This window comes from Harmonia axyridis, chromosome X (assembly GCF_914767665.1).
Source record: "Harmonia axyridis chromosome X, icHarAxyr1.1, whole genome shotgun sequence".
Taxonomy (NCBI): Eukaryota; Metazoa; Arthropoda; class Insecta; order Coleoptera; family Coccinellidae; genus Harmonia; species Harmonia axyridis.
In genome coordinates, this window is record NC_059508.1 from 36,506,078 (window position 1) to 36,513,577 (window position 7,500).

The following is a 7,500-nucleotide window of genomic DNA, read 5'->3' on the forward strand; positions in this document are numbered from 1 at the left end:
CCATAACTGATTTAATGAGCCTTTCGCGGTTTCACCTTAATTTGGCTTGTACTGAGACATGCATGGCTTAATCTTTGAGACAAGCATATGACTACTGGCAGGATCAACCAGGGAACTGCGTGCTTATACGATCGGTCCACGAGATTGCCGGTATGGCCAAACCCGTTCGCCTCTCGTCATGTGGCACTAGCCATGTCGATTGACTTCGACTAGCGCCGCACATCAGTAAGTGCAAGTCCTCGACGAAACGACGTAACAGCCCCCAGTCAGCATGAGACTCAAGCTATATATACATCATCATCATCTCGGACAAAACACCGATCAAAAATGAGAAAGTTTCTAGAAACAATCCCTCGCCAAGGCGTCCATATATAATACGAACCCCCGGCTATCAACTAATTTCTTATACACATTCCATCTCGACCCTTCGCTATACATGTGAATATAACGACACGGTGATTCGAGATTCAACAATATTTGTCGCTCGGAACGAATTGAGTGGTTGCAAATTTTTTGTGAACATAACCCGCAACGGGCAGAGGATCACGATTTTAAGGTTGGTCGCTTAAAGGCCATTCGACTACAAAGAGACGAAGCGGACCGCGACCTCGCTGCATGAGGTTGACGAAAGCGACCCAAGATGCGAAAGCCGAAACCAACACACCTTGCCAGTACCCAAACGCCGAGGTCGGATTCGGGTCTACCACTTACCAACTGAATATCATCCTAAAAAGAACTCCAAACAGTCTAGGACAGGACCCATTCTCCACCCCTTCTATATATGTCAGGAGAACCCCGGATTCCCCTCCAGACACGATTTAGCAAACTTTTCCCGATCGATCCGACCCACCGAGGCCGTTTCGACCGTTCGCCGCGCCTACTAGAGCTGATTTCTTCGGACTCCGATCAGAAAATCCGCCGATGCATGTCGTTAACACCTAGTCCGCCTCGTCCGATCGATCGAGGCCGTTTCGACCGTTCGCCGCGCCTACTAGAGCTGATTTCTTCGGACTCCGATCAGAAAATCCGCCGATGCATGTCGTTAACACCTAGTCCGCCTCGTCCGATCGATCTAGGCCGTCTCGATCCACCCATCGCGCATCGAAAGTCGCATCTCTCGAACTCCGATCCGGAAATCGGCCGATGCATCACGTTAACTATTTCTTATATATCTAATATAATATACATCGAGACGGTAAGAATTCTTTTAATCGAAGATATACATATACTTCTCATCAATATCCAAAAGCTTATCGAAAAATAAATTACTCAACTTTTACGTGAAGAATCGTTCACCCAAACCTTATCCCCTATATATGTCAGGAGAACCCAAGGTTCCCCTCCAGACACGATTTAGCAAACTTTTCCCGATCGATCCGACCCACCGAGGCCGTCTCGACCGTCCGCTGCGCCTACTAGGGCCGATTTCTTCGGACTCCGATCAGAAAATATACCGATGCATGTCGTTAACACCTAGTCCGCCTCGTCCGATCTATCTAAACAGTCTCGACGCACCCAACACTCTTTCAAAGTCGGATTACTCGGACTCAATCTGAAAATGGACCGATGCATGACGTCAACACTTAGCCCGCCTCGTCTGATCGATCTAAGCCATCTCGACCCACCCAACACGCCTTCCAAGTCGGATCACTCGGACTTCGATCTGAAAATCTCCGGACTCATTTTTATGAATATCCCCAGTCAGTAAGAACGTTATTTCGCCAATATATACCAACAATAAACCATATTCCAATAGCTGAACCAAAAATATAATTCCCGATCCAAACGTTCTGCATCGCCCAACGCGACCACCTTCCCTATATATGTCAGGAGAGCACAGGGTTCCCCTCCAGACAACACTTACGCTCTATCCCCGACTCTCGGTCGATCGATAGGCCAGGTCAGCGGTGTCTGTTTCGGCCGAAGCTCGGACTTTGGTCAAAATGTTCCGATACAAAATTTGAACCAAGATAGATACAGATATGATTCCTTCTTAAATATACGTTGATTATCGAACAGAATATGGTAAATATTTTGCGATGACCGAGGATTTCATGAATTTTTTTTTTTTTCGAAAAAATTTTCTGTTATCGGAATTTCCTCAAATTTCATTTGGTTGCCTACTAATGCATATTAAAAACGATAATCAACAATCAGAATCATTATTTATCATTTATTTCAATTTTTATAATGAAAAACGTTCACGTCCTTTCGCGCCTCTCGATCGTCGTTTACGTGATGCATCGGTCAGCCCTAGTTTACGTGGTGCATCGGTAAGATCGAGTTCACGTTCTGCATCGGTAAGATCCAGTTCACGTGGTGCATCGGTAAGATCGAGATTACGTGGTGCATCGGTAAGATCGAGTTTACGTGGTGCATCGGTAAGATCCAATTCACGTTCTGCATCGGTAAGATCCAGTTCACGTGGTGCATCGGTGAGATCGAGTTTACGTTCTGCATCGGTGTGATCTAGTTTACGTTGTGCATCGGTAAGATCGAGATTACGTGAAGCATCGGTATGATCGAGTTTACGTTCTGCATCGGTCTGGACTTAGAGATATATTTTCGACGTGAAAATGTTCCGATACAACTTTTGAACCAGGATAGTTAGAGAGATGATTTTTTCTGGGATGTACGTTGATTGGGGAATGGATTGTGGAAAATAACTTGCCATGACCGAGGTGTTCTCGAATTTTTTTTTTTTTTCGAAAAATATTTTCTGATTTTGGATTTTACTCAAATTTGATTTCGTTGCCTTCTAATGTGTTCTAAAAGAGTAAATCAGTAATCAGAATCGAAAAATATTTTTCGGATTTTTTTTTTTTTGAAAAAAAATTTTCTGATTTTGGAATTTCCTCAAATTTGATTTGGTTGCCTTCTAATGTGTTTTTAAAGCGTAAATCAGTAATCAGAATCAATATTCATTGTCGACTTTAATTTTTATAAGGAAAAATGTTCACGTCCTTAAACGCCTCCCCATCATTAGCCCGAGTCCAAGTCGATGTCAGTCCCGAGCGGACGGTGTCAGATACTACCTATCGCCCCGGTCTGGACTTGGCGAGGTATTTCGACGTGAAATGTTCCGATACAACTTTTGAACCAGGATAGTTAGAGAGATGATTTCTTCTATGTTGTACGTTGATTGTGGAATGGATTGTGGGAAATAACTTGCCATGACCCAGGTGTTCTTGAATTTTTTTTTTTTTCGAAAAAAATTTTCTGATCTTGAAATTTCCTCAAATCTGATTGCGTTGCCTTCTAATGTGTTCTAAAAGAGTAAATCAGTAATCAGAATCAATATTCATTGTCGACTTTAATTTTTATAAGGAAAAATGTTCACGTCCTTAAACGCCTCTCCATCGTTACCCCGACTCCAAGACGATGTTAGACCGGAGCGGACGGTGTCAGATGCGACCGATCTCCCCGGTCTGGACTTAGCGAGATATTCCGACGTGAAATGTTCCGATACAAAAATTTAACTGTGATAGTTAGAGAGATGGTTCCTTTTGTGATGTACGTTGATTGTGTAATAGAATATGGAAATAAACTTGAGATGACCGAGGTCTTCTGGGATTTTTTTTTTTTTTCGAAAAATATTTTTCGATTTCGGAAATCCCTCAAATTTCATTGAGATATGTCCTAATGTGTTCTTAAAGCTTAAATCAACAATCAGAATTAATATCCAAAAGTTATTTCATTTTTTATGAGGAAAAACGTTCACGTCCTTTCCGCTCCCAAAAAGTGAGATATCATAGAAAATATCGCAATATATGTTGTTTACGGCCATACCACGCTGAAATTGCCAGTTCTCGTCAGAACACTGAAGCCAAGCAGCGTCGGGCGCGGTTAGTACTTGGATGGGTGACCGCTTGGGAACACCGCGTGCTGTAAGCTTTTTTTTTACGTTCTGCATCGGTCTGCCGAGATAACGTGGTGCATCGGTATGATCGAGTTTACGTTCTGCATCGGTAAGATCGAGATTACGTGATGCATCGGTAAGATTGAGATTACGTGGTGCATCGGTAAGATCGAGATTACGTGGTGCATCGGTAAGATCGAGTTTACGTGGTGCATCGGTAAGATCCAATTCACGTTCTGCATCGGTAAGATCCAGTTCACGTGGTGCATCGGTGAGATTGAGATTACGTGGTGCATCGGTAAGATCGAGTTTACGTGGTGCATCGGTAAGATCCAATTCACGTTCTGCATCGGTAAGATCCAGTTCACGTGGTGCATCGGTAAGATTGAGATTACGTGGTGCATCGGTAAGATCGAGTTTACGTGGTGCATCGGTAAGATCCAATTCACGTTCTGCATCGGTAAGATCCAGTTCACGTGGTGCATCGGTAAGATTGAGATTACGTGGTGCATCGGTAAGATCGAGTTTACGTGGTGCATCGGTAAGATCCAATTCACGTTCTGCATCGGTAAGATCCAGTTCACGTGGTGCATCGGTAAGATGGAGATTACGTGGTGCATCGGTAAGATCGAGATTACGTGGTGCATCGGTAAGATCTACTTTACGTTCTGCATCGGTCTGCCCTTGTTTACGTGGTGCATCGGTAAGATCGAGATTACGTGAAGCATCGGTATGATCGAGTTTACGTTCTGCATCGGTCTGCCCGATATTACGTGGTGCATCGGTTCAGCCCTAGTTTACGTTGTGCATCGGTCTGGACTTAGAGATATATTTTCGACGTGAAAATGTTCCGATACAACTTTTGAACCAGGATAGTTAGAGAGATGATTTTTTCTGTGATGTACGTCGATTGGGGAATGGATTGTGGAAAATAACTTGCCATGACCGAGGTGTCCTCGAATTTTTTTTTTTTTCGAAAAAAATTTTCTGATTGTGGAATTTTCTCAAATTTGATTTGGTTGCCTCCTAATGTGTTCTAAAAGAGTAAATCAGTAATAGGAATCGAAAAATATTTTTCGGATTTTTTTTTTTTTCGAAAAAAATTTTCTGATCGTGGAATTTCCTCAAATTCGATTTGGTTGCCTTCTAATGTGTTTTTAAAGCGTAAATCAGTAATCAGAATCAATATTCATTGTCGACTTTAATTTTTATAAGGAAAAATGTTCACGTCCTTAAACGCCTCCCCATCATCAGCCCGAGTCCAAGTCGATGTCAGTCCCGAGCGGACGGTGTCAGATACTACCTATCGCCGAGGTCTGGACTTGGCGAGATATTACGACGTGAAATGTTCCGATACAACTTTTGAACCAGGATAGTTAGAGAGATGATTTCTTCTATGTTGTACGTTGATTGTGGAATGAAATACGGAAAATAACTCGCCATGACCGAGGTGATTACGATTTTTTTTTTTTTTTCGAAAAAAATTTTCTGATCGTGGAATTTTCTCAAATTTGATTTGGTTGCCTCCTTATATGTTCTAATAGCGATAATCAACAATCAGAATCAAAATCCATGATCGGGTTTGATTTTTATAAGGAAAAATGTTCACGTCCTTTTTTTCAACCCCGACTCATTGACGATGTTAGAACCGAGCCGGCGGTGTCAGATACGACCGATCGCCCCGGTCCCGATCGTCATTCACGTTGTGCATCGGTCTGCCCGAGATTACGTGGTGCATCGGTATGATCGAGTTTACGTGGTGCATCGGTAAGATCCAATTCACGTTCTGCATCGGTAAGATCCAGTTCACGTGGTGCATCGGTAAGATGGAGATTACGTGGTGCATCGGTAAGATCGAGATTACGGGGTGCATCGGTAAGATCTACTTTACGTTCTGCATCGGTCTGCCCTTGTTTACGTGGTGCATCGGTAAGATCGAGATTACGTGAAGCATCGGTATGATCGAGTTTACGTTCTGCATCGGTCTGCCCGATATTACGTGGTGCATCGGTTCAGCCCTAGTTTACGTTGTGCATCGGTCTGGACTTAGAGATATATTTTCGACGTGAAAATGTTCCGATACAACTTTTGAACCAGGATAGTTAGAGAGATGATTTTTTCTGTGATGTACGTCGATTGGGGAATGGATTGTGGAAAATAACTTGCCATGACCGAGGTGTCCTCGAATTTTTTTTTTTTTCGAAAAAAATTTTCTGATTGTGGAATTTTCTCAAATTTGATTTGGTTGCCTCCTAATGTGTTCTAAAAGAGTAAATCAGTAATAGGAATCGAAAAATATTTTTCGGATTTTTTTTTTTTTCGAAAAAAATTTTCTGATCGTGGAATTTCCTCAAATTCGATTTGGTTGCCTTCTAATGTGTTTTTAAAGCGTAAATCAGTAATCAGAATCAATATTCATTGTCGACTTTAATTTTTATAAGGAAAAATGTTCACGTCCTTAAACGCCTCCCCATCATCAGCCCGAGTCCAAGTCGATGTCAGTCCCGAGCGGACGGTGTCAGATACTACCTATCGCCGAGGTCTGGACTTGGCGAGATATTACGACGTGAAATGTTCCGATACAACTTTTGAACCAGGATAGTTAGAGAGATGATTTCTTCTATGTTGTACGTTGATTGTGGAATGAAATACGGAAAATAACTCGCCATGACCGAGGTGATTACGATTTTTTTTTTTTTTCGAAAAAAATTTTCTGATCGTGGAATTTTCTCAAATTTGATTTGGTTGCCTCCTTATATGTTCTAATAGCGATAATCAACAATCAGAATCAAAATCCATGATCGGGTTTGATTTTTATAAGGAAAAATGTTCACGTCCTTTTTTTCAACCCCGACTCATTGACGATGTTAGAACCGAGCCGGCGGTGTCAGATACGACCGATCGCCCCGGTCCCGATCGTCATTTACGTTGTGCATCGGTCTGCCCGAGATTACGTGGTGCATCGGTCTGGACTTAGAGATATATTTTCGACGTGAAAATGTTCCGATACAACTTTTGAACCAGGATAGTTAGAGAGATGATTTTTTCTGTGATGTACGTCGATTGGGGAATGGATTGTGGAAAATAACTTGCCATGACCGAGGTGTCCTCGAATTTTTTTTTTTTTTCGAAAAAAATTTTCTGATCGTGGAATTTTCTCAAATTTGATTTGGTTGCCTCCTAATGTGTTCTAATAGCGATAATCAACAATCAGAATCAAAATCCATGGTCGGGTTTGGTTTTTATAAGGAATAATGTTCACGTCCTTTTTCGCCTATGTTCTTTTTCGACGTGAAATGTTCCGATACAACTTTTGAACCAGGATAGTTAGAGAGATGATTTTTTCTGGGATGTATGTTGATTGACGTACGAAACTTGGAAAAAAATAGAAAAGACCGAGGTACTCTAGAAAAAAAAATTTATTGAAAATATTTTTTTGATTTCGGAATTAATTCGAAATTCATTCAGATGTCTTCTATCAATATCGCGAAAGAAAAATCAATAATCAGAATCGATATTCATCTAAGATTATTTCCTTCTGGATTGTGTTAACATTCGGTACGATCTTGTCTACGTGATGCATCGGTTTGTTTCTCGGCTCTTGTGAGCAAGTTGGACACTCGAGACGGCCTCCATCGATC

At 41.8% G+C, this 7,500-nt stretch overlaps 2 non-coding genes across 2 annotated transcripts in view; one reads left to right on the top strand and one right to left on the bottom strand.

The window, feature by feature from the left end:
- Window positions 1-114, bottom strand: part of LOC123687583 — a 1,906-nt gene extending 1,792 nt beyond the window's left edge. The window contains exon 1 of the ribosomal RNA XR_006749301.1: window positions 1-114. This exon is cut by the window's left edge and continues 1,792 nt beyond it. This is a non-coding gene — a ribosomal RNA (small subunit ribosomal RNA).
- A 3,661-nt stretch (window positions 115-3,775) lies between these two features.
- On the top strand, window positions 3,776-3,894 carry LOC123688360. The gene has a single exon (XR_006749887.1). It is a non-coding gene; the product is annotated as a 5S ribosomal RNA (ribosomal RNA).
- The last annotated feature ends 3,606 nt before the right edge of the window (window positions 3,895-7,500 follow it).